Below are 7274 nucleotides of genomic sequence, written 5' to 3'. Positions count from 1 at the left end.
CCATCAACCAATGTTCCTGGCTGACTTAATTGAACTTAAAGAACCATTGAGAGTAAAACTGGTTTCAAATAAAGAGACATAAACAGATTTCCTGTTAAACCTCACAAGATACTTTTTACATTGCCGGTTTGGACACTGAACATGGGACGTGAACACTAACAACGTCATCTTAAGGACAAAGAAAAGAATGGACCGTGAGAATCAAATTTACAGTTACAACTGTTTGGCAATTGGCATTTCTGGTTCATTCTCAGCCAGTCATTTTAGGCTTCACAGTCTTACTCGCTAACATTTTAAGATACCAGCTTTTATTTTTTCAGTTCTTATTCATTTTATTTGACAAAAAGTCATTTTAAAATTGTGGCCCAAACACTAAGGAAAAAAAAAGAAAGGAAAAGCTCGAACAACAACAATAAAAGATTAAGAACAACCTCTAAAAAGTTTCTGGGTAGCAGCCATTAGGGTAATGTAGTGTGTGTTGGCATCTTTTTTGGCATCTGCAATTGAAAGAGAGGGTAAGAAAAAGAAGCAAAGAAGGGAGGAAAGACAATGGCACGTGGCATTTCAAAAGAAAGGACTCCTGCGTGTCTTTGATCCTGCCTTCTGCATATTTCTCTGAGCAATCAAGCTATGGCTGAAGGCAAACATCTAAAAGAAATGACACTTAACTGTTAGACGGGCATCCATTGTCCCAGTCCAAAGTGAGACAAGACAGTATATTCTATTAAAAAAGAAACTATGTGTGTATCCAGAGCAACACATTTAAAACCATAGTATTAATACATATAATCCTTCAGCAAAAACTAAAAACTTATATTAAGCTGATGATGGCTTACATCGAACGATGTGTCCTGACTGTAACATTTGAGAGAAAAACTTGACCAAGAATGGAACTAGGATAAAGGCCATTGTAACCTGGGAAAAAAATCAGGAGGGAAGTATGAATTAGGGGGAAAAAAAGGGAAATCAGCTTTGTTTTGCTCCATAGAAAAGAAAAAGAGGGAAAGAGAGAGAGAGAAAGAAACAAGTCTTATCTTTGTGAGTGCATGACTGAGAATTTAAAATACATTGAGTCACAAGGTTTTGCCTAAAAAAAAGATAGAGAGGAAATGTGCTGGGACTGTACTTCAGCATCCTCTGTTTTTCCTCTGAATAGTTTAAATAAAATCATAATGTTTACTACAAACTCTGTGGACACGCTCACACAGAGTCCAGGACAGCAATAAATTAGTATTATGCAAATTGTTTTCCACAGAAATACAGTCCCTCTTGTGTATCTTCAATAGCCCACCAGGGAAGGGCAGGGTGGGTGTCTAGGAGGCACAACTAGACCAGATTGTAATCCTTCAGGTTCAACTGGAGGATGGTGTCCTTGATGGCAGCAAACACAAAGCGGATATTCTCGGTGTCTGTGGCGCATGTGAAGTGGGAGTAGATAATTTCGTCACTGGGTTCAGGTCCACGAACATCTTCAGAATGAATTCTCGGGCTGCCTGGGCATCTCTCTGGGGTCCATCATATTCTGGGAAGTAGTCGACTAGATGGGAATACGTGATTTTCTCCTCTGGAAGATCTTTCTTGTTTAACAACAGAATAACCGAGGAGTTCTGGAACCAGGGATACGTGATAATTGTACTAAAGAGAGCCTTGCTTTCCTCCATTCGGTTCTCATTGTCTGACTCCACGAGAACTTGATCATATTCACTAAGCGCTACTAGAAACATGATAGAGGTGACATTTTCAAAGCAGTGTATCCATTTTCTTCTCTCTGACCTTTGGCCCCCTACATCGAACATTCTGAAAATGACACTTTGTAAGTCAAAGGGGTATTCGACGATCCCTGTGGTGGGGACTCGAACTCTAAGCACATCTTGTTGCGTAGCCAGGGTCAGCTACGCGGTCCAAGTCATTAAGATAGTATTTGGTAGAGTCAGATAATTGATATTCTCGTCGTCTATCATAGCATTCCTGGATTCCAGGATCATTCCATAAACTCTTTATTGCATCTACATATGGATTCTCAAAAGCAGACCCCTTCTCCACATCAACTTCTCGAACTAATTGTGCATGAGCTCATACTTGTATGGGATCTTGAGTGAGTCCATGGCTCTGATCATGGCCTGCATGGCCGTGAAGATGTTCTGATACACCAGCTTGGTGAAGCCCCTTTTATCTTCATCAGAGTATCCTGACCCATGGATGATTCTCAGCTGCTTGATAAAGGTACTCTTGCCACTCTCTCCTGTCCGGAGCAGCAGCAGCTTGAGCTCCCGGCGGGCGTCCCGCTTGTCCCTGCGGAGCTGCCGCTCGATCTCGTCGTTGATCCGCCGGGCTTCCTTGGCCTCCTCGCTCAGGCAGCACGCCATGATGGACTCCAGAGTCATTCTTCCAAAGTGCCTCCGCTGCAGCCCCGCCGGCACCCCCTGCTCACAGCGCGCACACACGCCTTCCCGCCATCGCTCCCCCGAGGCAGCGGTGGCTGCCGAGCCCCCGCCGCCTGGGCGCGCGTCCGGGACGAGCTCCGGGAACCGCCGCGGGGGCGGCGGCCAGGGCCGGGGCCACCAGGTGGGCCGGGGGCGCGGTGGAAGCGGATGGTCTGGGTCGACGGGAGAAGCGAGGCGGGCGCGGGAGGCGGGCGCGGGAGGCGGGCGCGGGAGGCGGGCGCGGGAGGCGGGCGCGGGAGGCGGGCGCGGGAGGCGGGCGCGGGAGGCGGGCGCGGGAGGCGGGCGCGGGAGGCGGGCGCGGGAGGCGGGCGCGGGAGGCGGGCGCGGGAGGCGGGCGCGGGAGGCGGGCGCGGGAGGCGGGCGCGGGAGGCGGGCGCGGGAGGCGGGCGCGGGAGGCGGGCGCCGGCTCGGCCGCCGCCGCCGCCGTAGGCCGTAGGGGCCTCGGCAGGCCAGTGACTGATAATTCTTGCACAGGTTGGCAAACTGCTGATGGGCATTTCTTATTCCCAGTGCCAAAAAATAACTTTATGTATTGTGACTTTATACCTTTTTTGTGCTTAAATGGAAGTATGACCATGAAGTTTGGGTAGAGATAAGGTTTCACCATAGCCTAAAAGCCCACAGGCATTGCTGGCAATACAACAAAGGTGAAACTGTAATAGTTTTATTCTCATCTCATAGCATTCAAAATCAGTTTTAGAGAAATGTGTTTTAATATATTCCTCAGTCTTTTCTTCACTTAGTCAACATGACTTCTATAAGTAATGCACAAATAGCATGTACCCAGTAAATAAAATCCTAGTTGAAAATTATCGACCAGCATGACCAACATGGAGAAAACCCATCTCTACTAAAAATACAAAAATTAGTTGGGTGTGATGGTGCATGTCTGTAATTTCAGCTACTCGGGAGGCTGAGGCAGGAGAATCGCTTGAACCCGGGATACAGAGGTTGCATGAGCTGAGATCGCACCATTGCACTCCAGCCTGGGCAACAAGAGTGAAACTCTCTCAAAAAAGAAAAAAGAAAATTATCAATTATCCTTCCAAGTCAAGGCCATTTGATATGGACTTCTGTCTTCTACTCTATGAGATGGGCATAATAATGATAGTATCTAATTCAACGGTGGTTGCTGTGCTTGAATAAAAAAACTCTGGAGAGAACCTGACACAAAACAAGTGCTCATTGATGTAGACTGAGGTTGAGACTACTTTTATTTTCTTCTGTCTTTAAAATGTTAAGTGCAAAACGCCAGGGCTCATGACAGGTATATTTACTAAGGGGAAGTTACTGCTTTTTAAAAAAACTACATGTATATCATACCTGATGTTGCCTGAGTGTGGCTAGGGGTGGCTGCATGTTTCTGCACATGGGTGTGAGCAATGAGGAACAGACAGAGACACCTTAGGGAATGGTCCAGCTGATGGGTCCAGGGGAGCCCATAGAGGACACTGCCTTTGTAGGCGTCCAGGACCCAGCTTTAATCTATAGCAGATGCATACAGTCATACAGGTTTGATTTTTGTTGGTCCATGGAGGATTTGTCAGGATCTCAGGGGAAAGCCAGAGGTAGAAGGCATCTAACATTTTGAGCATTTATTGCTTGCAAAGCTGTGTGCTACACACTACAAATGCTGTTTCATTTAACCCTAACAACCCCCATACACTGCCTGTTTGTAAGAAGTGGAGAAAACTTAGGCTCATAGACTATTCAAATGACTTGAAGGTCACACAATGCTAATAAGGGATTGAATCACATTTGAACTCAGGTACATATGATTTCAAACCCTCATCCTTTCTACTACATGGCACAGCCTTCCTCACAGGCTGACATGCACTAAGCGATTTAATTTAGGAGACTGGGAAGTAAACCAGAAAAGCCATGCGTTATTTCACAATGTGTTTCAAACCTTTCCAGTGAGTGGAATACTTAAATCTGCCATTTTGGATATTCAGTTATGATTTAAAAATTACTTGAGAAGTAAAATTTCCAATCAGAACAAAATCCACCTAGTCTGGAGGGATCATTCTGAGTTTATTGGATTCTGCCTGGCTAAATCTCTCTGTCTGTGTTGGGTGTTCCTCCCATGCAGGTCGGCTACTGCTCTACCAGCCAAGGTCTGGGGAAGGCAGCACCGTGCACCAAGGCACAAACTTCCTTCCTTGTCCTTGCTCCTTTTCCTCTGTTGCCGGTGGGTCTACTCTGTGTGCCCTTTTGCTGAACTGGGAGTGGTAAAACCTACTTGTGTTGGGACTTGCAGTAGAATGGACAGAACTAGTAATTTCGCCTGCTCTGGCCTGTGGCTACTTTGGCCTCCACTTCCTCCACTTGGTCTAGCCTGATTGACCAGAGGTCCACAGAAGTGCTCGGGGCCAGAGTTCCAGCTTAGTAATGGTGATGACTTGCTTTGCTTTGTCTCCTGAGCTTGCTCCATTGTGGATCCTTGACAGGGACAGGGAAATGAAATATTCCTAAATCTCAGCCAAAATAACAACACATCACTTTGATCTCCTAATTGTCCCGAACATTCTGTGTGTGACTGCCAGATTCCATATCTTCCTCTCTTGGACACAGTTAGATAAACACTGCCAAATCCTTGGTTTTAGATTCCCTAACTAAACTCCATGTAAACCAACTTCCTTCTGCTAAAACACTGTCTTCGGACAAAATGACAACATCCAGTGTTTTTTTACATCTGCCCAATTCTGATGAAACTGATGAGGCTGCATTTCAATGGCAATCTTGCCTTCATTGGACTTCATAATTTCTCCAGTTTTTTAGCCCAAAACTTGAAGACCTTCTCTTTCTGTGGTGTATATCTCTAAATCGCTAATTTACTCATTCATTAGGTATTGTTCTCATATTTCCAATCACAGAGCTTAATCTTATCTCCAAGTTTGGGGCACCTAAATTTAGCCCATTTATGTCTGATTTTGTTAAGTAGATTTGCTGCTCCACTCTTCTAGAGACACATGGATTCATCTAAACGGAAAATTTAACAAACTTTTATTTTTATTTTTATTTTTTGAGATGGAGTCTCATCCTGTCGCTCAGGCTGGAGTGCAGCAGCGCCATCTCTGCTCACCGCAACCTCCGCCTCCCCGATTCAAGCGATTCTCCTGCCTCAGCCTCCTGAGTAGCTGGGATTACAGACATGCGCCACCACGGCTGGCTAATTTTTGTATTTTTAGTAGAGACGGGGCTTCACCATATTGGCCAGGCTGGTCTCAAACTCCTGACTTCATGATCCACCTGCCTAGGACTCCCAGAGTTCTGGGATTACAGGCGTGAGCCACCGCACCCAGCCAACAAACTTATTTTTGAGCAGACTGGTTGTACTAAATGATTACATATGGCAGGAGTCTGGGGAAAATTTTTACTTATCTCTATTCCAGAACATCTACTGCAAATGCCATAATAGACTATTGTTCTTGTATTATCTGAGCTATTTGAATTATCTGAATAAAGCTGTTTCTGTTTTTCTTGACTCAGGAAATACAGAGTTCTAATGACTGAACTGGGAAGGTAAGGATTGGGTTTAGAAAGAATAAGATGGACTTGACAGCTTTCAAAATTACTTGATAATCCATTATTATCCAATGACTACCTGCATAATAATATAATTTCCATACAAAGTTAAACTGAAAGAGTCCTTTGAGGTTCAATTTCTACACACTTGAATATACCACAATGCAGAACTTCAGTTGTTATGAGTAGACAAAATAAAACTCATTTTAAATTTATTTAACTGAAAAGCAGAGAAATTATTCCCCAAACCAGCAGGCTTTCTCTTTAAGGCTATTTTTCTTTCTCACTGAACGGCAGCATCTACTGTGAGATGCACAGGCGGGGAACAGCTCTAAGTTTCTGATAGGAGGGGCCAATGGTTCATGGTTCAGGAAAGAACGGTTAGTCCGGAAATTCTCTAATTTAGAGAAACATAAAGGGGAGGCATCTGAACTGAAATTCTCTAAAGTGCTGCTTCCTTGTGGCTTACACCGTTCTCGTGTTTATTCATCAGTATGTATCAACAGCCCTTTGGACTGAGAGTTTATGCTGATAAATGCTTTCTCCTCCTCCCCTACATTCTTCCTTTTTTCTTCTTCCACTCCTCCTCCTTCTCTTTCTTCCTCTTGTTTTTCTCCTCCTCCTCCTTCTCTTTCTTCCTCTTGTTTTCATCCTCCTCCTCCCCTTCTTTCTCCGCCTCTTTTTGCTGCTTGGGATATAGTTAGACCATTTGAGCTAGATACGGTTATAGGATTGCTATCACCATGGTATGTGTTGGTATTAAAGATAAGACATATATGGATCTAAGTAATGTCTTCAGTGCCAAGATATTAGAAGCTTTGAAATCCATCTTAAACATCTTTGCAGCACTATTAGTTATTTTTTATGTGACAACAGTTATGGTGATAGGAACGTGTGCTTTCTGGGAGGAAATTATGAAAGGTGTTAAGTACAGGGAGGTTTAAGTTATAAGAAACAACATAAAAGCACACTTTTTTTTTTTTTTGAGAGGGAGTCTCAGTCTTTCACCCAGGCTGGAGTGCAGTGGCACTATCTTGGCTCACTGCAACCTCTGCCTCCTGGGTTCAAGCACTTCTCCTGTCTCAGCCTCCCAAGTAGCTGGGACTACAGGCACACGCCACCACCCCCAGCTAATTTTTGTATTTTTAGTAGAGGTGGGGTTTTGCTATGTTGGTCAGGCCGGTCTTGAATTGCTGACCTCAGGTGATCCACCTGTCTTGGCCTCCCAAAGTGCTGGGATTACAGCATGAGCCACCGCGCCAGCCAAAAGCATACGCTTATGCTGGGCTTGAGATGTCACAC

At 44.8% G+C, this 7274-nt stretch overlaps 1 pseudogene; it reads right to left on the bottom strand.

Annotated features, from left to right (window-relative positions):
• Positions 1-487: 487 nt before the first annotated feature.
• Positions 488-2574, bottom strand: LOC117979365 (guanine nucleotide-binding protein G(q) subunit alpha-like; annotated as a pseudogene).
• Between the last annotated feature and the right edge of the window lie 4700 nt (positions 2575-7274).

This window comes from Pan paniscus, chromosome 13, assembly GCF_029289425.2.
Source record: "Pan paniscus chromosome 13, NHGRI_mPanPan1-v2.0_pri, whole genome shotgun sequence".
Taxonomy (NCBI): Eukaryota; Metazoa; Chordata; class Mammalia; order Primates; family Hominidae; genus Pan; species Pan paniscus.
The sequence above is the reverse complement of the archived record's forward strand: the minus strand, read 5'-3'. Positions and strand labels throughout refer to the sequence as shown.